The 26,629-nt window shown below is 42.2% G+C and overlaps 1 long non-coding RNA gene across 1 annotated transcript; it reads right to left on the bottom strand.

Moving 5' to 3' along the window:
• Nucleotides 1-1,067: 1,067 nt before the first annotated feature.
• LOC116235545 (uncharacterized) lies at nt 1,068-26,229 on the bottom strand. Its single transcript, XR_004168382.2, has 3 exons — nt 26,133-26,229; nt 2,373-2,469; nt 1,068-1,660 (listed from the first exon to the last, which is right to left on the bottom strand). It is a non-coding gene; the product is annotated as an uncharacterized LOC116235545 (long non-coding RNA).
• Between the last annotated feature and the right edge of the window lie 400 nt (nt 26,230-26,629).

The raw sequence follows: 26,629 nt of genomic DNA, 5'->3' as shown, positions 1-26,629 counted from the left end.
GGGGCAAGGGGGCAAGGGGGCAAGGGGGCAAGGGGGCAAGGGGGCAAGGGGGCAAGGGGGCAAGGGGGCAAGGGGGCAAGGGGGCAAGGGGGCAAGGGGGCAAGGGGGCAAGGGGGCAAGGGGGCAAGGGGGCAAGGGGGCAAGGGGGCAAGGGGGCAAGGGGGCAAGGGGGCAAGGGGGCAAGGGGGCAAGGGGGCAAGGGGGCAAGGGGGCAAGGGGGCAAGGGGGCAAGGGGGCAAGGGGGCAAGGGGGCAAGGGGGCAAGGGGGCAAGGGGGCAAGGGGGCAAGGGGGCAAGGGGGCAAGGGGGCAAGGGGGCAAGGGGGCAAGGGGGCAAGGGGGCAAGGGGGCAAGGGGGCAAGGGGGCAAGGGGGCAAGGGGGCAAGGGGGCAAGGGGGCAAGGGGGCAAGGGGGCAAGGGGGCAAGGGGGCAAGGGGGCAAGGGGGCAAGGGGGCAAGGGGGCAAGGGGGCAAGGGGGCAAGGGGGCAAGGGGGCAAGGGGGCAAGGGGGCAAGGGGGCAAGGGGGCAAGGGGGCAAGGGGGCAAGGGGGCAAGGGGGCAAGGGGGCAAGGGGGCAAGGGGGCAAGGGGGCAAGGGGGCAAGGGGGCAAGGGGGCAAGGGGGCAAGGGGGCAAGGGGGCAAGGGGGCAAGGGGGCAAGGGGGCAAGGGGGCAAGGGGGCAAGGGGGCAAGGGGGCAAGGGGGCAAGGGGGCAAGGGGGCAAGGGGGCAAGGGGGCAAGGGGGCAAGGGGGCAAGGGGGCAAGGGGGCAAGGGGGCAAGGGGGCAAGGGGGCAAGGGGGCAAGGGGGCAAGGGGGCAAGGGGGCAAGGGGGCAAGGGGGCAAGGGGGCAAGGGGGCAAGGGGGCAAGGGGGCAAGGGGGCAAGGGGGCAAGGGGGCAAGGGGGCAAGGGGGCAAGGGGGCAAGGGGGCAAGGGGGCAAGGGGGCAAGGGGGCAAGGGGGCAAGGGGGCACTCTGACTTAGACTGACTTAGACTGACTTCCTTCTTAGACAAACTTACTTCCTTCTTAGACAAACTTCTTAGACAAACTTAGAATCATTCCAACTTTTAAATTTACTTGCGAGCTTACTTTCAAGTTTACTTACATACTCTCAAATGCACTTACAATCTTTCAACCTTACCGATTTAGGAATAATCTTTCAAGTTTAAAACCAAGTTTACAAGCTTTCATAGTTACAAGCTTTCTTTCTTACAAACTTACAGTGTTTCATACTTACTTACAAATCGTGAAAGCTTTGACTGAGGACTGTGGCGTACTGTGGGGAGGTGCGAATGTGTGCACAGTTCAATAAACAATGAGAGTGGTTATTAGAGTTTACACAAGTCAAGCAATGTTAGGTAATTGTGATGTTGCCTTGTGGTAAGCCACCTGTCATGAAGCACTTCCAGCTGAAGACTCAATCTGCTGCACAGCCTCCAGGTGATTTCTAATTAGTGAAAATTTCACCTGTGGCATGGAACCAATATCGCCAAATGATAGCTGTTTGTTTTGTATTTCTTTTTGCTCTCTTCTTCCCAGCAATGCGAGAATGTATCTTTCTCAGAATCCTAAGTAGATCTGTTGCCTCAAGTCCTAAGAGAAGCCTTCCCCCATCATTTGAGTGATGGGCACTATTTCCTTATAGGAGGGAAGGTAGCCTGAGATCTGGAGAGGAAAAGCGTTTGGAAAAATATATATTTATTAATAAATAAATAAATAAATAAATAAATAAATAAATAAGAGATTAATAAAAAAACCCCTCACGTTTAGCACCAGATGTAGTCCGTAACTTAAGACAGTCAGTGCCCACTGCTGACACTGACGTGAAAGGACCTTCTGCCGAAGTTCTCAAAGTCCAGAGAAAACCAAAACCAACACTGGGACGCACACCAATTCCTTTCTGCTTGCAGTGGAATGGCAGGAAGCAATGCTCCCGTGCTTCGACTGCACCGGTATTTCTACTGCCGTAATATTTTTTAACTGCTATCCTATAAGAGTGTTCTGCTCAAACACCCTGTGACATCTGAACAGCGGTCTCCTCTCCCTGGCTCACTCACCTTGCTCCCTTGCCGCTATTAACAACCAGACTGTAAAATAATTGCTGCTCTAGTTATACTTTTGAACACAACTGGAAAGCATCAGCAGACTTTTGAGACTCTTGAGGAGGTCAGCTATACTTTTTGCCGTATCAAAGGAGAGCGCTAATATCAGTTATAGTTTTTATCTATTTCATCGCTAGAGTAAGAAATAAAACTTTCTACTCCGAGTTACCTGCATTGTCTGGGAAAGTTTGACGGAACGACAGATGCCATCAGTGCTCACTGGGTTATTTGTTTACATAGCATTTCTCATAATTACAAAATGCTAAATTCCTTACCTCCTGTCAGCTCTCTCTGCTTTCAGTCTCCCGATGCCAACTAGCAGCGGATAACAAGCGGTGGCACGACAAAAGCTGTCCGAGATTTCCTTTCTCCCTAGAAAGCAATCAGGACACGTGCGTTATGAGTTTCACCGGAGCGATTGGTTATACTCATTAACTCAGGCTGCACAGAACATATCTTTCACTCAATTAATCTCTAAGTAGGGGGATAGCACTCGTGAATCATCTTGCTTCTCCTCGTTGCTCGGTTACTGTAATTTTGTGCTCCGCTACTGCTCGCTGTTTGGAGAAGCTGTGGCCACGACGAATAGCAGCCACGCTCGTTACAGCTACTTTGGCATTCTTGTGACAACCTGCACCGGGGTATTCCTAATTAAAGCTCGGGAGACTGAAGCTTTGCTAGTAATAATATGCTCTGGAAGTAGCTTGGTTGCTCCAAGTTACGTTAGAACTTGTATTTTAAAAAGAGACGATCATTAAATTAGTTGAATATGCAAACGCATGCGCTTCCACATCTGTAGATGCCGGACTTGGAGAATATGGCTTGCTCTAGCGGCTGGCAGACCTGCCCATGGCAGAAGCTTGGGACTATGTGATTTTGTGGTCCTGTCCAACCCAAGCTGTTCTCCGATTTTCAATAAATGCCTCCCCGAAACCCTGAAAATCAAGTGCTGATGCCTACAGCAACTATTAAAAAGAAAATAAAATATTGTATACAAAAACTATACAATGATATCTTCATTTTGTGGCAGATACGCTTCATTTTTTGTGCGACGCGCTGCTGGAAACGTGCTACGCTGACAGTCTGTGCTTTGCGGCGTTGAAAATGGTTCCTGACCCATGCAGGGATGTGATTTATGTAGGATATTTATTCTTATCTATGGAGAACACCTTATAAATTATACACATCTCTTTACACACTTCGTCTTTCTTCTGCAAGGGGAAGGTCATCTCATCCATTTGTGTCGGAGAGAGCAGTAGGAGCAGGAGAAAGACAAACCTGAGCGTCTTTATCTCGTTCATAACCGTATATCCGCTTACGCCACTTATTCCTTTCCATTCTTATGCTCCCCGGGTAACATAGAAGACACACTGAATGTTGTATAATTTCATATACTCTCTTATGCTAAAAAATTTGTTATCGCAAAATCAATTAAATGTGTAGGTTGCTCCAAAAGTAATGCTTCCTATTTATTTCCCAGTTAACTACAGTAAATGCAAAGAGTACGACAATGCTATTTGACCGAGGCGATTCTCAGCTACAAAATGCTATTTATTTCTCAATGTAGTCACAACCGTTAGCTTTGAACTTCGACCAGCAATGAACGAGAGCTTGCACGCCGTGCTCGTAAAAATCTGCACGGGTAAGGATGACCTACTGCTTCACGGCATTCTAGGAAAATATTAACTGTGACCTGTGTAGACTCAACTTTGTCTGGTCAAAAGTGGCAGCTGATGGGACCCAAGAAAGTCCACCTTGGACTGAACTGCTTCAGACGCAACCTGAAGGACCCTCAGAAGTTCCCATTTCAGATCAGTGGGCATAGGGTAAAGCCCTCTCACGAGAAACCAAGGCAGTAGATGCTTCTCCTGCCATTTGTTAGACCAAACTAAATTTGCTCTTTGACTCTGCTATTCTTTCCTCTTCAGCGCTTAGGTTCAACACTGCGATCGTTCCTCTATCAGCACCAACAACATTCAGCCTCTTCAAAACTCAACGTTGCTTCTCCCAGCGTGGTTTCTCCTCCACAGTTTCTACTGTGGTTGACCATCACTCGCTAATCTTCTCCAACAGTACTGCTCTATATTGTAAATATAAAATGCATTTTTAAAAAAAGCTCATTACTTCCCAGGCCAAGTAACTGACCGTACGTCAGGTGCAGCAGAACTTCCCTGTGAGCGTAACGCAGCTCAATCTGAGCTATATCACTGATAGGTTAGAGCCTTCTTTTACAGACAAGGGTGAACACAAATCTCAGTTTTCAACTCAAAGTTTCTCTTGCAAGCAGAGTTTCGGCAAAAAAAATTAAAAAAAAAAAAAAAGCTAACAACGGTTTTGACATTTTCTTTCCTCTAAATTTCTCCAACCTGGATATCTCACTTAAAAAGACATCATCCAAACCTTGACCATCTGATGCACTAAATCTGAACAGATGTTATTTTGAAAAAAAAAATTGAAAAGGAGCGGTCGTGTTATGAGTTCGGTGGGCACCGCAGCAAAGACAAACACGGCCTTATTCTGCGGATTAATCACCCGCTTAAATGAAGCGAGAAGCGTCAGGAATTGAAAACTAAGGTTCTTAAGCCAGTCACAAATTTAGAATAACCTCATTGGATTAGAATACGGTCAGAAAGTCATATATCGGGCCAGATAGCTTACAAATATTTATGCACGCTTGAATTAGAATTCTTGTTTCTCATCCAAACCAAGTTTATTCTCGCTGTGTTTACTCTCACATTTTATCTTTGCGTGAGAAAAGTTAAATGAAAGCATTCGGTGAGTTCTCGCAATTAAAGAGGTCTCACAAGTTAATATTCGTTGTTGGTATTGTCCCCATCCCACCTAGAAACACAGAATTTCCCTACTGACTCTACAATACATCAACTTCCTCCAATTCTATCAATATTCATTTCCTTCTCCTCGAGTAAGATGCAAACACCTGCAGTTTGAAACCGCGTAACCCTCGCAGCTTTGCTCAGCATTGTCAAAAGTAACCCGACTGACCGAAGTCAGTCTAAGTCTGCCTCTCGGATTTCATCTTCCTTTGGAAATATCTCTAATTTCTTCCTACGCAAGGTAAGATCTTATTGCTGTATCCTCGATGAGCACTGGAAATTCCTCTTAAAATTCACGTTGTTATTATTGAAAGGCTACTTTGTTAAGACTGTATTACACGGCCACCTGTTGCGATGGTGGAAAAAGAAATCCCACTCATTTCTTATTAACAAGTTTCAGTATATTATATTCAAATCATAAACTAAGATGGCTCATGAATATTTCCTTTCAAATTAGAATACCATTTTCTCATGCGAAATGGACTTTATGATAATTCAGAGCTTATCTTCACAGTTTGATGTCTTTGTCCTTCCTTAAACAAATAGTCTGCATATTAACGCAGTGATAACTGTCCTTTGACTTATTCAGAAAATTAATGAGCATTCAGCTAAGATGGCCGGTCTTCTAATCGCCTCTACCTGGTGTTTTATTGTTGGTGTCTCTCAGCATTTCGTACCGGACCGAACGTATACCTTAGTGGCATTTACCCGCCGACAGAAAGTTACCTTTCCTCATTTCCAACAGACAGTTAAATACATTTTAAAAAATAAAGGCAAACAACGGAGCAAACGATGACGGTTGAGAAGAGAAGGCCACAGTGCAAACACCCTTCCTGATGTAACGCAGCGCTGCCGCACCTCTTTTGGCTGCTTCCGCCAAAGCACCGCCTCCAGACCCACTGCGCTGTGGGCAGATCAGGAAATCATTGCTTTTCCCTTCGGTGATTTTGGTTAAGATTTCAATCTCTCTGTGCAGTGGCCTCTTGGTTTTTTTTAGACATATATAGTTATCCCATTTTCCTTGCAAGTTCGTTAAGAGTAGGTCAGCAAGGAAAGAGCGAAACGCATTAAGAAGTTCAATTTCCATCATTCCTGCATTTTTCCCGGATGAAAAAGGAGTTGTTGCTGGCTGAAATGAAAGAACCAGGCACGCACTCTTTGCGAGAAAAAAACTGCTTTTCTCTTCGCTCGACTCTCATCCGTCTGCTTCTTAATCTCCAGTAGCTCAGAGACCACGATTCCTTTTTTAATCTCCATAGGGATCGCGCTGCTTCTTTGATAAAACAATTCTCTCTTTGCGTTTGACTGTTTTCTATTGCAGTAAAGCCATAGCTAGATGACTCGCATCTCCTTTCCACAAAACATTGCCATTCTACGATATTTCTAAGCCATCTATTTTTTTCCTCTGCATCAAAATACTCCGCAGCCCTGATAGAAAACTCAGTGCTATCTCTGCCACTCATCTTTCTGCAGCTAAAACTTATCAGAATTTTCCTCTCTACTCCACATAAATATGAAGCTAATACCAAGACTTTTAATAGGTGAACAATCCCCCCAGGCACTTTAATTACCTATTTAATGATATTCAAAGTATTCTTATCGCTATCGTGCGGTCTCCCGTTTACGCAACCAAAGGCCAAAGAAAACGGTCCTGTTATTGTTTTCAATTATCTTTGTTTTGATCTGCCGCTCAAATCAGATAGGTGGGTGCTGACTTATATTTGCTCACAGAAAGAACAAAAATCGTAAAGGCCATAACATCTCTCTTCTTTTTTCTCCTCCTCCCGAACCACATCTGAAATAATACCTGCTTCTCTTAGGCAGTTGACAAGCATTTAAATAACATGTTGCAAGCAAACTGAAAAACGAGGAGGAGCGACACGCGTAGAGATTCGGGTAACTGAAACAATGAGAAGCGCTGCAGGAAGATGAATTTAATTAAAGTTACTCACGCAGATTCTTAGACTTATAAATCTATAAATCTGAAGAAGCCGTTTCCCTTTCAATTAAGATTGTATTTGTCATTTCAGGGAGATAAAAGCAACTCCCTGCTGACCAAGTTTTCCAATACCAAACAATTAGAAGGAATACATAATAAAAGGCTGCAAAATGCTTCGCAAGAGGAAAAGTGCCGGTGAGGATTCGCATCTCCACGAGCCACACTCACAAGACCCACCGCAGCCAAACGATTCCTTTTCAAAGTACAGATGTGTCAACTGGAGATGTTTCAAGACAGTGCCTGCTCTATGACTAATACCCTGAGGAGGATTCACATCGCTTGCACTTCTTATATAACCACTGGGGAAAAAAAGTCTCTTTCGTGGAGTTTTTGGAACATCTGCGTCAGATGCCTGATGGGAACTGCATTCAGCCTCCTCCTTCCTCCTCCATAGCCCAGAGCCCGCAGCCCTCCCAGCCCTGTCGCCTCCCCAGTCCTCCAGCAGAAACGGTACGAAAGAGTGAAGAACAGGAACGAGTGGCAACGGCACTCACTAGTGAAAATTTATTATCAGAAAGTTGCACAGGGTGCCCTAGGGAAGTGGTAGAGTCAACACTGAACGAATCACAGAACCATGGAATAGCTTGGGGGTGAAAAGGCTCAAAGATCATCTAGATTTAACCCGCTGCTTTGAGCAGGGTCGCCAGCCATTAGACCAGGCTGCACAGAGCCACAACCAGCCTGGCCTTCAATGCCTGCAGGGATGGGGGCATCCGCAACCTCTCAGGGCACCGCTTCTAGAGATGCTCAAGAACTGTGGAGATGTGGCACTGAAGGATGCAACTCAGTGGGGATGAATGGATGGTTGGACTAGATGATCTTAGCGGCTCTTGCAACCTTAATAATTCTACGACGCTGCTGACTACAGCCTTATTCCTCTCCCCAAGTAAGTTTTGGACAACCACCTTCAACTGCTTTCTGAACATTCCCACACGCCAGGAGATCACGAACGCTGGCAGCAGCGACGTGGAGATGTCTGCGGCTGTTCTACAGGACACCGATCCAAAGTATAAACAGAGCTCCTGCTGAATTTCATCAATTTTCCTAGAGCCTCATTCCCCCTCCCACTCCGCTGCTGCAGCAAACCGTCGCAAGCAAGGAGTTCAGTCGAGCTCCTGACTTCAGCGGTCACAGCCCAAAGCATTCCCCTTCGTATTGTATCAACGATGGAAGATGCTCAGGATGTCAGGAACGGCTGCAATTAGCCTCTTGTTCCAAACACGCTCATGAAAGCTGGATGGATTCCAGGGAGATGAATCCAGGGCTCCTGCTCTTTACTGCTCAGATTTTTCAAAGCAGTTTCATGGTAATCATACACGGTAGCAACAGCCGCTCACAGATGTAGCGCTCACAGATGTGGCATTCACAGTATCCTGGTGGATCAGCTGTTTTTGCAAAAGATGAGCTTGAATGAAATCAAAGTTAAAGTGAAGGCTCTGTTTCTCCACATTGCCTTCTCAGTAGACAAACCTCCCACTGAGCTTAGCAAAAACGGAATCAGACTTGCGAAGGGCTTAATGTTGTCTGATTTATTTGAAAGCAGAGATCTGACCCTGCTATTTACCTGGACGTACACATACACGCAGACGCAAAAACAACCCGTGCTCTTCTTGACCCAGCAGGAAGCTATTCATTCTGAAAGAACGCAACATTATGTCTAAAAGAGAGGAACTCACCTCATGAACTTCTCTAACTATGAATAAATGGGGGTGACACGTGCAAAAAGCTTCACTGAGCCACGGAGAAAGCCATCTTTCTCTACTTTCACAGAAAATTTAAACCTCTCAGCCCTTCAGAAATCTCACTTTACCATAAGAGCACGTGGAGGGGTGCAGTGGGGAAGAGGTTTTCAAGCGACATAACTGCTCCCTCTCAGAAAAAAAAAAAAAAGAAAGAAAGAAAGAAAAGCAGCAATATTTGAACGGTCCTCCAGCTTTCAGACCAATAAAACAGGGCGCATTTTTGGTATCCAAATCCAAGTCGTAGAATCATGGAAATCATGGAACGACCTGGTTTGAAAAGGACAATAATGATAATCTAGTTTAAACCCCCCTGCAATGTGCATGATCGCCAACCGCTAGACCAGGCTGCCCAGAGCCATATCCAGCCTGGCCTTGAATGCCTCCAGGGATGGGAGCACAAATGGCACAGCAAAGCTTTAGTTTGGATTACATATCATAATTTATCAGTAAAAAAAAAAAAAAAAAAAACCAATATTCTTTGAGTACTCGCACACTTATTTGAGTAGACTTCCTCTCGCCTGCATCTCACAATTTCTTCAATGTCACCTTCATTCTACCAAGTCTTCCTTCCTCACAGTTGCGATACATCTTTCGCTATGATCAGTGCTTGAAATTTCTGTATTCTGCTTCACCTTATCTTTCTCCTGTTTCTTGACCACGCAATATTTTATAAGTATATATATGTTACACTAACAATTTATAATGAGTAGCTGCAGTAGAAATTTAAAGAGAGCAATGAAAACAAATTCCTACAATTTGAATGAACACATTATATATATTACATATATACATATATATATGCATACACAAACCAACTTAATTTATTTTTGTAGCCTCTATGTTTACCCTGCACTACTTTAAAAGTTTACGTTTCATCTAATTATCAGTTGGCATAAAGAAAAATTCTTCATATTGTCTCATCTGAAAGGTGATAACGCATTACACATCAAAAATTAAAGAAATTAGAGGAGCTATCATCTGCCCGTTTGGATCGTTTGCTCACTTCCGCAGAGTACAAAGCTCTCGTGCAGCTGACATCAGCTCTGTAGGAAGGTTTCTGAGGAAGGCGCGGAAGGCGAACGGTGGGCAGTATGTTCTATCAGAAGGTCCAAAGCGGACTCGCTTTCTGTTTGCTACTGGACTGGCCAACAAGATGAGACAGAGGGGCAACTTCAGCAGAGAGAGAAATTACGTACGTGTTAAATTCAGACTAAGTACATCGAGCAGCACAGATCGCTGGTCCAAACAAAGACTGCCAGAGCAAGTGATTCATTTTCCCCCATTAGTGATCTGACATACATTCTCAAAGCAATATATGCTTCAACTTATCTACCTGAAGAGTTATGTGCTTGCCTTAGAAGGCCACAGTGATGTAGTTACAATAAGAATCTTCTCATTATTTTCCAGCGCCTGCTCTAGGAGAAGCATCACAACAGTCTCAGCCACCTCCCTTAACTTAAAGGTAAAAAGTTCTATAAGCACGCGTTCTTCTATCGATGTTTGACCTTACGTCCCTGTAAGTCATACTGCTAATTATTAAGCAAGGCAGTTTATCAGAACATATGCTCCTCTCAAGCTCTTGTTTATACACATGCAGACTTCGTGTAGATTATGGAGTATAGTTCATTAGCGACCCAAGATGCCAACACCATGCACAGTGAGCTACACGCATTCTGACAAACAATTAATCAGAACTCAGTACTGCATCTGGCTCATATTTACAGCCAAAGAACGAGTTGGGTTCAAAAAGCATTTGAACAGATAATACTTCAACCTGATGATTCTGGGTTTTTGTTTTCCTGGAAGGAATCTGCTAACATATCATGTTTGAGAGACCCAACAGACATTGAATTTATGAGCCTTTAGGTAAACAAAACATATGGCGCTTGCTACGTTCCATCTATCTGGTAATCAGTCATTTAGCAATGAATGCAAAATAACATTTGGCCGGCTTCTCAGACACGACATCTGAAGAGATCAATTACAGACTTAATTTAGACAAATATTTCATAGCAATCTTTTCCTTTGTATTACATTATCTTTCTTGTTTCATGAAGTTTTCATTAAGTCCTGTGGAAAATGAGAGCTAGACTCTTCAAATCATCGTACGGATGCAAAATATCAGTGAGTTTAGGGCACGAAATGGTGGATTAATCTATCTGAGATGTCAACCAATAATAGCTCCAAGTTATTCTGTTTATGATTGTATCGTCAACGGTATCTAAGAATCTACAAGCTGAAGAATTATTTTATTATTTTTAGAACTAACGCTTCTCCAACAAGTTCCCTTTCCCCAAATCGCAATTGCTGTGAGCTGGAAGGGAGGTCAGGATGGGAGCCGCTCCCAGGCCTGGATATGCAGTACTGTGCTTCGTGCCTTACTGAATCAACGCAGCTAAAGTTATTGGTGAGATGCATTAAGTAAGAGATTCCGTAAGCTCCAGGCAGCATTTTCCCACTCACTTCTCATTATTAGTCTAACTGTAAAACAGTTTGAGAGTATGAGCTATGCAGGACCAGTTAACGCTCCTCTGCAGGAATGTGCACCCAGCCGTTGCTTTGTGCATCCATTTCTGCTTCCCTTTCCAGTACAAAATCAGACTGCTTAATGCCAATCTCATTCATTACTACATCACGGAACATCAAGAAATTATTAAAGACTTGAAAAATCCATTTAAGCATTTCAACGTTGAGACCCGAATCCTCAGCTACTGCAATTTGTGCAACTTGAGAGAACTCCGCACAGTGAATTAGAGCAAATCATTTTTCTGGTCAGCTCAAATATGCTCAGAAGGTGGCTTCTGCACTGTATTATATCAAGGAAAATTAGCCCTAATGCCTCGGTAACACAAGTCTTGAACACAGGGAAAACTGTGGTGATCTAGACAAATCAAAGTTTGATACTACTTTCATTGTAATAAGCTTTCTTTAAAACAGCATTTCATTCAGTAACAGTTTTACAAGTAAAGTATTTAATTTTATCTCCCATACGGTGCTTAGAAAGTTGGAGGCAGAGGTGGTGTTAAACACTGCATCAGATGTGCAAGTCCTGCATACAAAAAAAGGTTTTATATATAGTGTTTATGTTTTGTTTTCAAACTTTCATTTGTTCACTTACAGTCTTTTCCATCCTGTACAGATTCAGATACATTTTTAAAAGCATGTTCAATGCTGTGATACAGAAAACAATCTATATATCAATACACACAGTCTGTGAACTTGACATAAAAGATAAGAAACAGATGCAGGCCCAGATGAAGAAACGTATCTATTGTGAAGTTTAAGGGAAGACTTGGCACAAAAATAATTGAAGTCGATATGCAGAAAGAAAATCCATCAAACCGCAGTGCTTGACTGAAGTGCAGATATATTTATTTGTTAAAAAAAAAAAAATTACACATAGGCTGGATGCGGTCTACCAGCTTAAATGGATTAGTACTACATTAGAAGTGTTCTACCTTACTTCAGCCAAAGTACTCACGCAGAATATAAACAAAGAAAGCACTGAAGGTGAACCACATGTCCCTGAATAAAGCTTTCTTTGGAGAAGAAGCATTTAGTAAAGCAGCACAGAGCTGCTGGGACAGGTCCCCAGAACAACCATCCGGGACAGCCTGCACAACCCAGGCCCCACAGCTTGATCTTATTTTTAATTTTTTGTTTGTTTATGTTCTGAACTTCACAACTTTACTACAATATTGAGAAAGTATCAAAGGAGAGAACTCAGTTCAGAACATCTTGACTATGACTACAGAAACACGATGGGTAGGGAAATTCTCTTCACAACATCAGGCAATTGAGGGTCAGTTCCTCAGCCTAGTGCCCTCCTCAGCAAAATCAAGAAGAACGTTTCCATTGGTGAAAGTAGAAACTGAAACAGTAAAATTCTCTTTGGCTGACCGTAGGGAGACAGAGCTGAGGACATGTTAGCAGACCCCTAACTGACTGGACATAACTAACTTCTTTCCTTGCTCTACACTCTTATCCCTCTCCCGCCCAAAAGATATTTAGGCGATTATCTTTCAAAACACACAAAAACGTTAATTTTGGAGCATGAGCCAAGACAGACGTCGGACAGGTAAGGGGGCATCAAGGAACCTATCCAGCTCAAGTTAAGCAGTACTAAAATCAACTTATTTATATTATTGTTATTTATATTATATTTAATATATCAAAAGCGAACAGCATAAGAATTTAAGGCCTGCCATGCTAATCAAGCCAGAGACCAATATGGCCACACAGGTATACCCAACTAAGTATACTAAGTGGCCAAAGTAGATACCCAGGCAAAAGAGCTACACCAGAGGAGAAACACAGCACTGTGTTGGCTATGTATGATACTATACATAGAAAATACTGATGTTGATTATCTTCTCTGAGTTCAAACATTTACATGTGTCTGGGAAAGTTACAATTACTCATCCTCCATGAATCATCAGGCACCACGTTCATTGTTTATGCAATAAATGAAGCAGTCCAGAGAAAAACTACCGATTTTTCTGAACTCGTGGGCACTACTGTTTAACAAGTTTTAAGCATGAGTATAATGGATGAGCCTGTCTTCAGGTAGTACAGAAAGCCACTTTACGAGGGAAGATACATCAAGACTGATGAATCCTCAGCATTTTGATTACAGTGCTTAATAGGACAGATTATAGAATCATAGGATCCCTAGAGTTGGAAGGGACCTCTGAAGGCCCTCCAGTCCGATTCCTCTGCAATGGACAGATTCAAACTGCATTTTTCATTTGAACTACTTACTGTCATTATGGCAGAAGAAAAGTCAAGAGGTATGGGTACGTGAATGACCACCCACCGTTACTGATGGATAAATACCTGGAAAGCAGCCATCGCCATCCAACAGCACGGCTCAGTGCCAGTGCTGCAGAAATTAAGAGCAAGCCAAGAAAAAACTAAGAGGGATGTAAAAAGAAAGATATTTTTGGAAGAAACTATGAAGATTTATACCACTAACACACAATGAATTGTATATTACCGGGTTTACCTTAAAATATTACATTTAGGAATGAAAAAACACTAACTCCACAAAGTTTTTGTGAGAAACCTGTGAGCTTGTCTACAACCCATTCGAACACATCTCGTTTAATATACAAATGGGTCAGGATAAAGCAAGCTGGCATCTTTCAAGTTAATAACTTTTCTTCTTTTTTTTTTTTTTTTCCTAGGAAACAGGAGTTTGCCTTGACTGCTTCAGATGGTTTTCTTTTTTATAGTATCAGTGTAACTGCAATCCTCGATCATTCCCTGCTGCTTGAGGCAATTTCAAACAAGCTCACGCACATTTAGCACAATTCTAATTAGCTTGGATCTTACGAGCGGTGAACTTGTTTCAGTCCCATTATATACATGTTAATTGTTATCTTAAAGAATAATGAATTTGCAGAAGTAATGGTTGTTTGACATCTATTTAAAACACCCTTTCATCTTCACTCTGGCCTAAAAATAGCTTACATGTCTTTGGTTTGGGAATTAATAATTATTATGTATTTATGTTTATGTTGCATTTATATTTAGATATTGGCACTTTTGCTACCTACAGCCTTCCTTTTGACAGTCACCCCTACAACAAATTGAGTGGTGTTCTAAGGAGGGCGAGGGATGGCAGGCGGGGATGTGCTTTGGTTTTACTGCATTAAGCCCAATAAAATCAGTATCCTGAGTTGGAAAGAGCCTTTAAAGGTCATCTAGTCCATCTCCCCCGCAACAAACAGTTGCAGCTCCCTCAGGTTTCCCAGGGCCTCATCCAACCTCACCTTGAAAGTCTCCAGGGACGGGGCATCTACCACATCTCTGGGCAATCTGTTTCTGTGCCTCACTACCCTCACCGTACAAGATTTTTCCCTTGTATCCAAATTAATCTACCCTCTTTGAGCTTGAAGCCATTTCCCCTTGTTCTATCGCCACAGACCTTGCTAAAGAGGCTGTCCCCTTCTTTCCTGTTGCTCCCCTTTGGATATTGAAAAGCCGCTATCAGCTCACCTCAGAACCTTCTCTTCTCCAGGCTGAGCAGCCCCAGCTCTATCAGCCTGCCCTCATAGGAGACGTGCTCCATCCCTTGGATAGTACTCCACTTTCACCTCTTTATCCTAGCTTCCTGCATTGCAATACACAGTGCACAGCCAAATCTGTAGCTAGACAGGCTAGAAAATAAATTCAAGGTCTTCTAACATCAAAATCCTATACGGAGTACCAGCATGTTACTAAAATACTAAGCCACAAAATAGCGGCAGTAGGCAGAAAACATACCTAATTTTTATTCCTTCCAGGAAGAGAAACAGGATTGTTCTAAAGGCCTAAAATTGTTGAAGATCTGAGAATTTGGGGCATAGTTGAGGTTAAATAAGAAGCCCACCCACATACACACAAGGGACATTCAGAAGGTATTTCATTCACACAGCGAAATCCAACTTAATGAAGCGCATCAATTGTCATCACTACTCCCTTCTAACACCACAGAATTGTTTTTCTAAACATTTATTTACACTTACTTATACTACAGTGTTCAGATGTGTACAGCACCTATAAGTGAGCTGTGATGCAGCTCCTTGCATTGTTTCTGTATCCAAGGAAAGAATATGAAGAGCAGCAATCCCCCAGTCTCCGTATTTTATACTGCTTTCAAGAGGCGTGGCAGTGGTGCCAATAGAAGCACACATTTTATGTGAAGAAAAGAGAATTAAATCTGAAACAAGACAATAGCTGAGAAGTTTAGAGCCAGCCCTGACGTACTATTAGCTCCTTTCTCTATAATTAGATGAGACCTGGCAAGCCCTGAAAGAACAATTACATTTGTCTGAACCATCTTGGGTGGAACCTGACCTGATTTAAGCACACAGAATGAACACCTGGATTTATGATGCTCACATTTCTTTGGAAGTAATTGTTCTTTTTATTTTAATTCACTGTAAAGTCTTTGGTCTCAATACAGCGATTCAGTTACGGTTTTCACATTCAATGTTTCAAAAAATAACAATATAAAAACCAATTCTGTGCTCACTTATCTTACATTTACCCTCAAAAGGTTAGAAAGTTACCACTTACTGAGCGTTTACAAACAAAATTCTTGGTTATACTACTGAGTAACCTAACAATCCTGAAGTCAAATGTTATCATTGCAAGCTACTCATCACAAAACAAGTTGAATTGGTTGGCTGAAGTCACGCTGAATTTCTGGTTTAAAAAAAAAAAAAAAAGTTACTTAGTCATTAATACATAACATCTTAAAAACGGCATGCAGTACTCTAGAATATTCATGCCGTTAGTGACAACATTATTAATAAAGTCCTTGCATTAACAATCGTGGAGTTGGTAACAAACCCGCAACAGAAGTTAAACTTCCACAATTCACAGAAGTGCTTTCCACCAGAAAGCTCTGACACCAGGAAGTTTACCCCCTTCCTCCTCCAGCTCTCAGTCACAGAAGCTAAAGCAAACCTCTATATCACACTCAAAAAACAAGTTTCAGAGTACACTTTACAGATATCTTTGTGTGTTTGATGCTGCCTGTCTACTGTGCCAGTAGATAAACTCGACCTGGCAGGGGAAAAATAAAGAGAAGAAAAACCTCTAACTACACTATCTGTTTCTCCTTAAAAAAATGACTGGAAGGAAGATAATTATACATCCACCCTCCTGTTAGCATCTAAATGCAGAAACCACAGCACTCAGGATTCTTCAGCCAATTGGAAAGCAAAGAATAATTAGACTCTTAGTGGAAAGGAAATACCGAAAAGAGAAACTGAACTTTTCAAAGTTCAGGTAAGATCAAAAATTAGCAAGAAATGAACCATCATGCTTTCCATTTTATTTTTATTCTCTTAATTTTTTTTTTTAAACATTACCCCCTAGTGAGCCAGTTCTGAAAGAAAACATTTTCTACATTTTATATTGCCAATGCTGCTTTCATCTTTTCCTAATGATTTACTCGCATCTAAAAACATTTACTTGTTCAATTTCCTAATTTGAAATTGCACTGGATTGAGAAAGAATATAACATAACTATATTCAAAGGCATCGCACCAGAAGACTCCTACCTTTTTATTTGTCTTCAGATGGTATCACCTGTGATCTGAAGCTAACATTGTTTCATAGAAAAAAAGATGGAGTGGAAAAATAATTATCTTCATTAATAAAAATGAAGAAAGTTCTGTTTTTAGTAATTAGCCTTAATATTACTTTCTTCCTTGAAAGTAATTATTTTGAAACATAATCTCAAATAGAGATTCACTATAGAGACTAGTAGGAACCTATGGACAACAAAGAGATGCTAAAATATGTGCTAACTTACACTATGTCCCCAATTTGGAGAACAGTTTTAATGTCCCAGCCTACATGAATGAGAGCTGGGGAAGAAGAGGACAAACATGAAACTACTCCCACGGAGAAGTTTCTCAGCCACTAGGACCCCTGAGGCTGCAGACACTCTTTGCATTTGATATTCTGATAGATGTTAATTGCCAACTGCATTTTAAAGAGCAGGCTATGGTCTGCTTCCTATTCCATCATCTCGCACAATTTCTGTGTGTTCCTAGCACTGAAAATATCCTTTTCCATTTCCTACCCAATATTAACAGGTACACTCTGGATTGATTTAAAGAAAACCTCTTCAAGACTTTCAACATTTTCTAGAGCCCACTCAAACCAACAGGAGGAAACTCATTGTAATTCACTCAGTAACTTGAACCTGGCGATCCTCACAACCGTAGCTGAGCAAACTGACAACTTACAACAAATCTTATTTCTTCCATTTCCGGGAGACCTCATTGTGGCCTTCCAGTACTTGGAGGGAACATATAAACAGAGGGGGAAACAACAGTTTACGTGGGTTAACAGCGATAGAACAAGGGGGAATGGTTTTAAACTGAGACAGTGAAGGTTTAGGTTGGATATTAGGAGGAAGTTTTCCACTCAGAGGGTGGTGACACACTGGAATAAGTTGTCCAAGGAGGCTGTGGAAGCCCCAGCCCTGGAGGCATTCAAGGCCAGGCTGGATGTGACCCTGGGCAGCCTCACAGGTCTAGTGGTAGGCGACCCTGCACATAGCAGGGGGATTGAAACTAGATGATCATTGTGGTCCTTATCAACCCAGGCCATTCTATGATTCTATCTGACTATCATGTGGAAGCAGAAGAGAAAATACATAGAAACCTTAGCTGAGTAATTTTGCCACAACACCAACAGATGCCAGAATTAAAGCCTGAGGCTGCTCTGGGCAGGTGCCTTGACAAAAAGCAGCACAGCCAGTTCTGGCCAGATGCACGCTTCGACTGGGGTCCCACTCGTGGGCATATTTGTTGTCTGCATCTATATAAGGATTGTTATGAACATATATTTATTATATGAGCAAGTTTGTATATGGCTTCAAATGAGCATGGAAAATTTTTGCAGCGTTTTCCCAAAAGGGTGATTAAAAGCAAGCCTGTAGTGCTTAGAAATCTCTCCACAAACGTCAAACAACATTTCTGTAAGAAACAGTACTTGATTTCTCCCGGCACCCAGCAGCTGTGGTGATCCGTCATCTGTAACACGCAATGGTAAAACGCCACAATCATGCAGGTCTTCATAACAACTTTCAAAGCGCTCTTCAGAGTGCACTTCTATCAAAACGTTTGCAAGGCGGGAGCTTTGCAGTAAGTTCACAAGCATCAATCTTTATAAGGGTTATTTACCAACCCTGAAGTCTGAGGGTACACACCTATGGAGTTGTGCTTCTTATCCAGATATGAGATATCTAAAGTTTTTGGAGCTATTCTAAAAAAAAAAAAAAAAAAAAAAAAAAAAGATTTCTAAGTCTGGAAGGCAGAGAACACTACTTAACATTGGGGAAACTAAGAGCAGACAAAACGTGTTTTAGCATAACTATAGGAAATTGTTGCAGAAAACACTGATTAAATCTGCTTCTGGGTCTCTGCAGCTCAGCTCTTCTGCACTATTTGAAAACCAAGGATTTTAAGACACATACACACAAAAACACAAGGAGAAAACCTTATCAAAAGTGCCACAGTGCCACAGTCATTTTAATTTAACTATGATTCAGCTGGAAGATGTAAAGAGATGCACAGCAGAGCACAAACGAGCTAAGAGAAAACAAGCGGGCGTGCAAACAATGAGTCAGAATGAGACTTGATTGCCATCCTCTTGCTGTTCTGTAGATAGTGTACCAATAAGGACTGATATAAACCCTGACCAAAGAGGAAGCTTTACAAGGTGACTGCAGGGAAGATTATTATTTTCTGACTCTGGTGGCTGTTACAGAGCCATTCGTGTCAGCCTTCAATATTCTGCAATTCATCTTATGAAGTGCCAAGAAAACGAGGTAAGTTTGTTTCTACGTAGAAGCACTGTTCAGAAAACCTCAAATGAGGCAAGACAGCACAAACACACTTTCCTTGTCTTAATTCACGAGCAATTTCAGACTTAATTTTCCTTTCTCACTGACGACATCAGTTTTAACACAGTTGCATATATTTAACGAGAGGGTGGAAAGGTTTTGTTTTAAAAGATGCACACCAGCTCCATACTTCAGAGTGTATTTTACGTACACGTATGAATCTGGCAGCAGAACATCCCCGTTATTCAGCTCTCTCCTTGCCATTTTTCTCCTACAAATCTCTCCTCCTCTATACCCCCATTCTAAGCTCACTTGGACAACCTTCTCCCCTCTACTCACAGTGATATAATGAACATATCTTCTCACCATCTCTTCTGAAATCTTTTCTAGCTTCAGAACGACTCACAACTTCCTTATCTACTTCTGCTTGTTATTTAACTCTAATTTCATCACCTTTGGAAAGCATTTGGGGTACACATTGTACAAAATAGTGTTGCAAAGAAAACCATGCCGTGATAAGAAGAATGGAGCATAATAGCTTTGCATGCTACTGAGATGAAGCCTCTAAAGGAGGAATATTTTTATCTGTAAGTATTATGCATTAACAAAAGGAAATATTTTTAGCGTCTGTATCCCCCAGCCTGTACTGAGAGCTCTGTTCTCTGACAAAGAAATACAAAGGCATTTCTAAGAGTTTAAATTTGCTTGCTTAGAGTAAGTTGTATCTTAACTGATTTCAAATTTCCCACATCTTTCCTTGTTCTCATGAAAGATCTCTGTACGTACCTCACATCCCAGAGAAATCGTTAGGGAAGAAAACAAAAGGTCACTCTCTCCACAAGGGTGTTCCCAAACAACCCCACTGCCAAGGTCCCCATCGACTCCTGTATATCTACATCAGTCAAAGATGTATTTCAGATATGGAAATTAAAGTCAACTTAATGGCGTAAGATACAGGTACAATTTCACAGCAATAATAAAGACCTTTGGTTATTTGCATTAACAGTGGAATGACTCGGAATGCAGAAAAGGAACACAAGTGATATTCAAAACAGAATAAATTCCATACGGCAATATTTCAAGCTACTTGGTAACTAAATCATGCCATACAGTGCCACTGTGAGTCTCAGCAGATCACCTAATGTAAGGTGCAAGTAGTTCTTTACGTGCAAACAGGTAAGGAACCAAAATCACATACCAGTCATTAGAGAAAGTGGTAAGCACATGCACATTATTGGACACTATGATAGAAGCCAAAGATACCACTACATTTCTGTTACAGCAAGTCCACCTATGGTGTTGCTCAACAGCCTAATCTGAACATGCAAAAAGTAAATGATTACAAGTAAGCTTATTGAAACACCAAAAGATTCAGTTCCTCCATGAATAAAGATACGTAGAATGGAACGTAGCAGACTGCAGAGTCTATATGTCTGTATGTATGTATACGCAGATTTACAGTTTCATAATTTTTTTCCAGAGTCTGGATTCCTGATGGATCCAGATCCAACCTACACTTAAACAAACCTAATATAACTCAGGCATCATGACTTGCTTTTGTCTACCAGGTATTTTTCCCAGAAAGCGATTAAATTTTCTATTGTAAAATAAGTTCACGGGGACAAGACTGAATTGAGAAATCTATTTGTGGCTTCCCACCAACAATATGCCATTTTTTCCCCACAACTCTGCTGTTTTAACTTTGTGACCTTTTCTCCCAAATCGGTATAAGCTGCCATAAAGACATCTGCCCTTTTTCATAAAGACATTAAGAAGGAGTAGAGAAGAGATACTGAAAGCAGAAAGTTCAAAAGATACTCATTTCAGAAGCGAAGATTTAGAGATTAACAGTACTATTTTTTCCAACCTAGACAGATTCAAAACCTTTTAAATTATTGCCATTAGAAAGAGTTGAGAACAGTTCGCTACCACTTGGAAGAAAAAAGTGGCACTGCTGCTTTCAGATAGTTCCCAAACCTTCCACCTTTCACCCTTGCAATCAAGAAGGAAAAAAAAAAGACAATTCACAGCAGCAAAATTCTTGAAATATATTTTCCTCTTCACCGCATGGTATTCTAAAGGCCTTCAAACAGTTTCAGAAACCTAATGCTTCTAATGACTTAAACTTTTCTGCTTAGCAATTCTCAGGCAAAATGGAAAGGAATCTTCAACAAGTGCTGAGCAACTTATTTGGCTATTGATAAGATTCAGCTCTGTCCTTCAGATGGAGTAACTCAAGGCTAGAGGAGGGCCACAAAGATGATCAGAGGGCTGGAGCACCTCCCCTGCAAAGACAAGCTGAGGGAGTTGGGCTCGTTCATCCTGGAGAAGAGAAGGCTGTGGGGTGACCTCATTGCAGCCTTCAGTACCTAAAGGGAGCCCACAAACAGGAAGGGGATCAACTCTTTGAGAGGGTAGATAACAGCAGGACAGGGGGAAATGGCTTTAAGTTGAAGGAGGGAAGATTTAGGTTGGATGCCACGGGGAAGTTCTTTACTATGAGAGTGGTGAGGTGCTGGAACAGCTGCCCAGAGAGGTTATGGATGCCCCATCCAACCCTGGAGGTGTTCAAGGCCAGGTTGGATGGGACGCTGGGCAGCCTGGTCTAGTGTTATATATGGAGGTTGGCAGCCCTGCCTGCAGCAGGGAGGTTGGAGCTTCGTGATCTTTGAGGTCCCTTCCAACCCAAACTATTCTATGATAAGATACTATAACACTGCTGTCACTGAAAAGCACTTACATGGGGGCGAAACTTTGGATTGGGGTTGGAAAAGAATACAGACTCTAGAGAGAGTTCTAACCGCCGAATTTTTCCCCTTCCCTTCTGAAGTTCATATCAATTTTTATCAGTTTGTAACAGTAAATAAATAAATAAATAAATAAAAAGTCAAACTAAGCATGAAGTTTTTTCTGATGTCTGCTTCTTTCCCTTCCTGTGTTATCGTGCCCAGGAACTGTCTAGACCAGGCAAAGAACTGCTTTCTGCTGGCACTGACATCTATTTCAGTTTTCCTTTGTAACCTAACATGATGTACAAGAACTCTCCATTTAATTGTTCTTGGGTGATTTCAGAGCACTGTCTGTAAGATTTTGTACAGCATCCAAAAATTAATTGCTAAAAATTAATAAGGAGCGTCTCCCACAGATAGTTGTTAAAAATTTAACACAACCAGCAGTTCATGAGGATATCTTCACTGATGTAAATTAGCTTCTTCCAAATGCAAGTAGTGCTGCCCATGCATTCCTGTTGCCACTTTGCAGCACGCATGTAGAATACTGAAATATTTCTGCATCTGAATAGCTGGGTGGTAGAGATACCCAACACATATGCCACACGCTCATGAATTCCTGAACCAGCTTTGAAGGCCTCCTGAAGCAAGGGGATTCGCTTGGCATCAAGCACTTGGCAAAGTCACCCCCAAGTTTTAGAAGGAGCTACTGCAGAGCAGCCAGGATCCAGCTACAGCACTTGTATCAACTGTTTTCATATAGAACTTACGACTGTTAAACTTTAACAGCTCAGAAATATAACAAACTGATTACTGGATATCAAGACGAGAAAAAAAAGAATTAAATAGGACAATATACTTTTTCAATATTTTGTTGAATGTAAGACTAAGCAATTTAATATCATGGCATTTTTTATGCTTTGGGGCACAGCATCGTTTCAGTTCATTTAGCTGAAGAAATTCATAATAATTGGAATAAAGCCTTTGTTGAGTACCTTTCTGTTAATCAACATCTACTTTTGCTTTTATTACTACCTAGTGTTTTAATCTATTTTTGAAACGTGTGTCAGTGTGTGTATATACACATATATGGCTCTGTTGATGCATTCATATGAAACCACAGCCGCCCCCAACCATTCAGTTGTTTCATTTTAATTCAAGAAATTAAAAATTAAAAAGCAATTTTAAAAAATCCACTGCAAGTACAGAAGTTTACTTCAAAGTGTAGCAGAAAAGCAGGAAAACTCAGTGGGAAATCAGGAAAAGACCTCCAAGATAAGCTTCAGAAGCTGCAGTGGTTTCCTCCTCCAGCATATGGCAAGCAGCATAAAAAGTCTGGAGGAGGAACTCTGCAATCCTCTTCAGTTTGCTCTTTCCATGTTTTCAAACCACCTCCTCAGGCATTAAGCATTTATACAAAGTACATTTCTTCTTCCTCAATAAGGATTTAAAACTATTTTTCCATCATGGACTCTGAATAATAAGGGGAAAAAAAAAAAAAATAGAAAGACAAAGAGAAGCAATGGAATAATGGACAGGCTGAGTGCACACACTCCCCAGACAATGCTGCTCTTGGACAAAGATGCTCACACTTTCATGAGCCGCAGGAAGTCAATTGTCCATTTGCATAAATATGCCAGATGACTGTTAGACACTTCATGGCTGGTCACAAGCTGAGCCATTCAGTATGACTCTACATCACACGCACTTTATTGGTGCTGGTGCAGATATTAGGAAGGAATTTTCAAGGTACTGCAATGCTGAAAATCAAGACAGAAGGGAACACACTGTCGTTTGAACAGAGAGATTTTTGCCTGAATAAGCATTACTGAGCTGCTAAGATCATAGAATGGCCTAGATTGAAAAGGACCACAATGATCATCTAGTTTCAACCCCCCTGCTGTGTGCAGGGTCACCAACCAGCAGACCAGGCTGCCCAGATCCACATCCAGCCTGGCCTTGAATGCCTCCAGGGACGGGGCATCCACAGCCTCCTTGGGCAACCTGTTCCAGTGTGTCACCACCCTGTGTGTGAAAAACTTCCTCCTAATATCTAACCTAAACCTCCCTTGTCTCAGTTTAAAATCATTCCCCCTTGTCCTATCACTATCCATCTCAGTAAGAATAGTTACAGTTAAGGGACCCCACTATCAGTACTTCAAATCAACAATCAAGCATTAAAACAAATATATTTCTTACCAGGACTTAGTTGAACAGAAAGGCACTTTTCATAGCAGGACTCGCTTGATAATACTCAGACAACATCCTTAGCACTTCTGACTTGGTAAGCAAAATACCATTACACCTAACTGCACTTAAGCACAAGCAACTCTGCCAAACAGTGCATAGCAGTATTTGAACTTTTCAAATCTGGATCAGATTGATGTTTTGGCTTTACTTCCCCCTTTGCTTTTGTAGTGTCTGTGACCTATCTGGCACACGACAGGTCACCTTTGCTCTCACAGAACAGCATCACAGCCACTTCCAGGCTCACACCACCGCCAGCACTCTGTGCTGATCTGCGAAATTCAGTTCTCCAGCTGTCTGTAACAACACCGTGACATTTTGATCTCCCACAATGCCAAGAGAAAAAAAAAAAAAAAAAAAAGTGTTTTATTTTCCAGTTCATTTTTATAACCATTCTCAAGTAAATTGTACTTGCATTTGAATTATTTTACAATTAAGCAAGTGAATTTCAGCGGTCTCTGATGAATTCTTGTAGTTGATCATTTGCACTGAGACACTGATGGCTGTTTGTTATGTCCTGAACATAACCTTGAGACAACAGGAGCTCAACACACTTTGTAATTACATTCCTCGGTAGGAAGCAAATTCCACAGTAGACATATGGAAAGAGCAAACTGTTCTTCCATTCAAAATAAGCAAAAATATTTGTTTGCTCTTCTTTCAATTGCTAACTTCTGAACATTTCAGAAATGCCCTCCTTCATTTCCTCCCCACTTCTACAAGGATGCACAAGTGGTGAAGAACAGAAGAGAGCTCAGCATCCCTAAGACTCGTCCCACTTGTAATCACATCTCGATTACTACCCAACACCGTTGAAACAGCATAAATTAAGTCAACCCCTCAGTAAATCAAACCAGAACAATATGCTTTGCCTCCCTTCCTGAAAACCTGTCAGTTGAACATCTATCTGCAGGTGATTTCAAGAGACAGAATGATGCACACCTTTCCTATGAAAACCAGCCAGCTGCCCATCATGCAATTCTACTCAGGCGCATACAGAAAGTATCAGGAATAAGTGGATAGGGCCATCAGAAGCGCCCAGCACATCACAACCAGACAGCTAAACCTGTTGCAAACGCAGACCTTTTCTGCCCTACCGTAGCAAAGCTGAGGGCGAGTGCGATCGGCACTTAGCAGCCAATGAGCTGTTAAACTTCTCATTCACTCACTTCTAATAGCAGAGATCTCAACACCTTTATAAGCATAGAAATCCCCAGCAAGGGTAGTTGCTCAAGAACAAAAACTAAGGAAGCGGTTTATTGGGAGGAAGGGGAAGCCTCAGGACCACGGAAATTTGTTTTAAGAGATGTGAATAAAAGAGAGACAACGAAGAAAGAAATGATGGGCTAAAATCGTTTCCAAGGAAACAAAGCAAAGCCCAGGCTTGGGCAGAGGGCAGCAGGGCAAGGCGCCCGGGCAGCTCCACACCCAGCATAACAAAGCTTGAAATATTTGTCAAGCACCATGCTAACGACGACTTGATTCTCCTGTAGATTACTTCTCCCTGGCAGCTAAATATTAACACGAAGCCTGGCTAATTCAGTAAGCAAGAGCTAACTTAAATGAGCGTATCCTTTAGGAGTAATCCACGTGAATAACGATCCTGACTTGTTTCCACCCAGGAGCAGTGACTTAGTCAGGTTTTCACGATACGTTGGGGTTTCTAAAAGAGGCACTACGCTAATTACCCTGCTCGGTGACAGCAAGTGCCTCCTGTTTGCGTGGGTTTTATTGACTATCCTGTACCGCTTCACAAATACGCCTTCCCACGCGTAGGAAGGAGTTCAAGCACACCAGATAATGGCTTGTAACATCTTCCCACTCAAGCATCCTGAGAGACATTTTCCCTTCATTTGTCCTTTTCAGACAAGCGCGTTGTGCTTTTCGTTTTCCAGCATCCAGACATTCAATGACGCAGGAAACCGCATCGGAACAGCTCGGTACCAACGGAGCAGACTGGCACTTTTTTTTCCCTATAGTCAGGAGTTATTTACTCTCACCCACCTTTCTGCATTAACTCCACCAGAGTTCGAAACTTAAAGCCCTCTGATTGCTCAAAACCACCACCACAAGAGACCACCATCCCATCCCACGCTGAAGTCAGAGGACCAACACAGCCTCACATAAGCCTACCTGGGCTTCTGCGCAGGCTTCCCTCCAAGAACACAGCTCTTCACAGAGATGATCTCTCCTCACTCTGAAGCCCATTGCCCTGAGTTCGGTGCGAGGGAGAGAGGGGCAACGGCAGTTAATGAGCTCATTAACAGTTGGGGTGGGGCACTGCAGGCCTTAAAGTGCCTCAGCACGGTCCCTAAGAGCCTCATGGGCTGTGAGGTTGGCCCCTGCCCTCCTGCCATCTATTTACATTGATACTGCAATGTGTTCTCTCGGTTTTGATGCCCGCCCCTGCTGCCAGCAGCTTCCTTACTTTCCCCTTGAACCACCATGAAGTACACGAAGACACCAAAAAACAGCCTTTATTTGTGTCAGTGCCAAGTTTAAACAACCCCTTTGTTTTTTTTTATTGATGTAGCAGAGACTGAAATCATCCTCCTGCCAGTGCTGTCTGCATGGCACCAAGCATGAAATCCATGTTAAAGAGGAAGACCTCCAGTTTGTTTCAGCCAATG

This window comes from Phasianus colchicus, chromosome 10 (assembly GCF_987193195.1).
Source record: "Phasianus colchicus chromosome 10, bPhaCol1.hap1.1, whole genome shotgun sequence".
In the NCBI taxonomy this organism is placed as follows: domain Eukaryota; kingdom Metazoa; phylum Chordata; class Aves; order Galliformes; family Phasianidae; genus Phasianus; species Phasianus colchicus.
The sequence above is the reverse complement of the archived record's forward strand: the minus strand, read 5'-3'. Positions and strand labels throughout refer to the sequence as shown.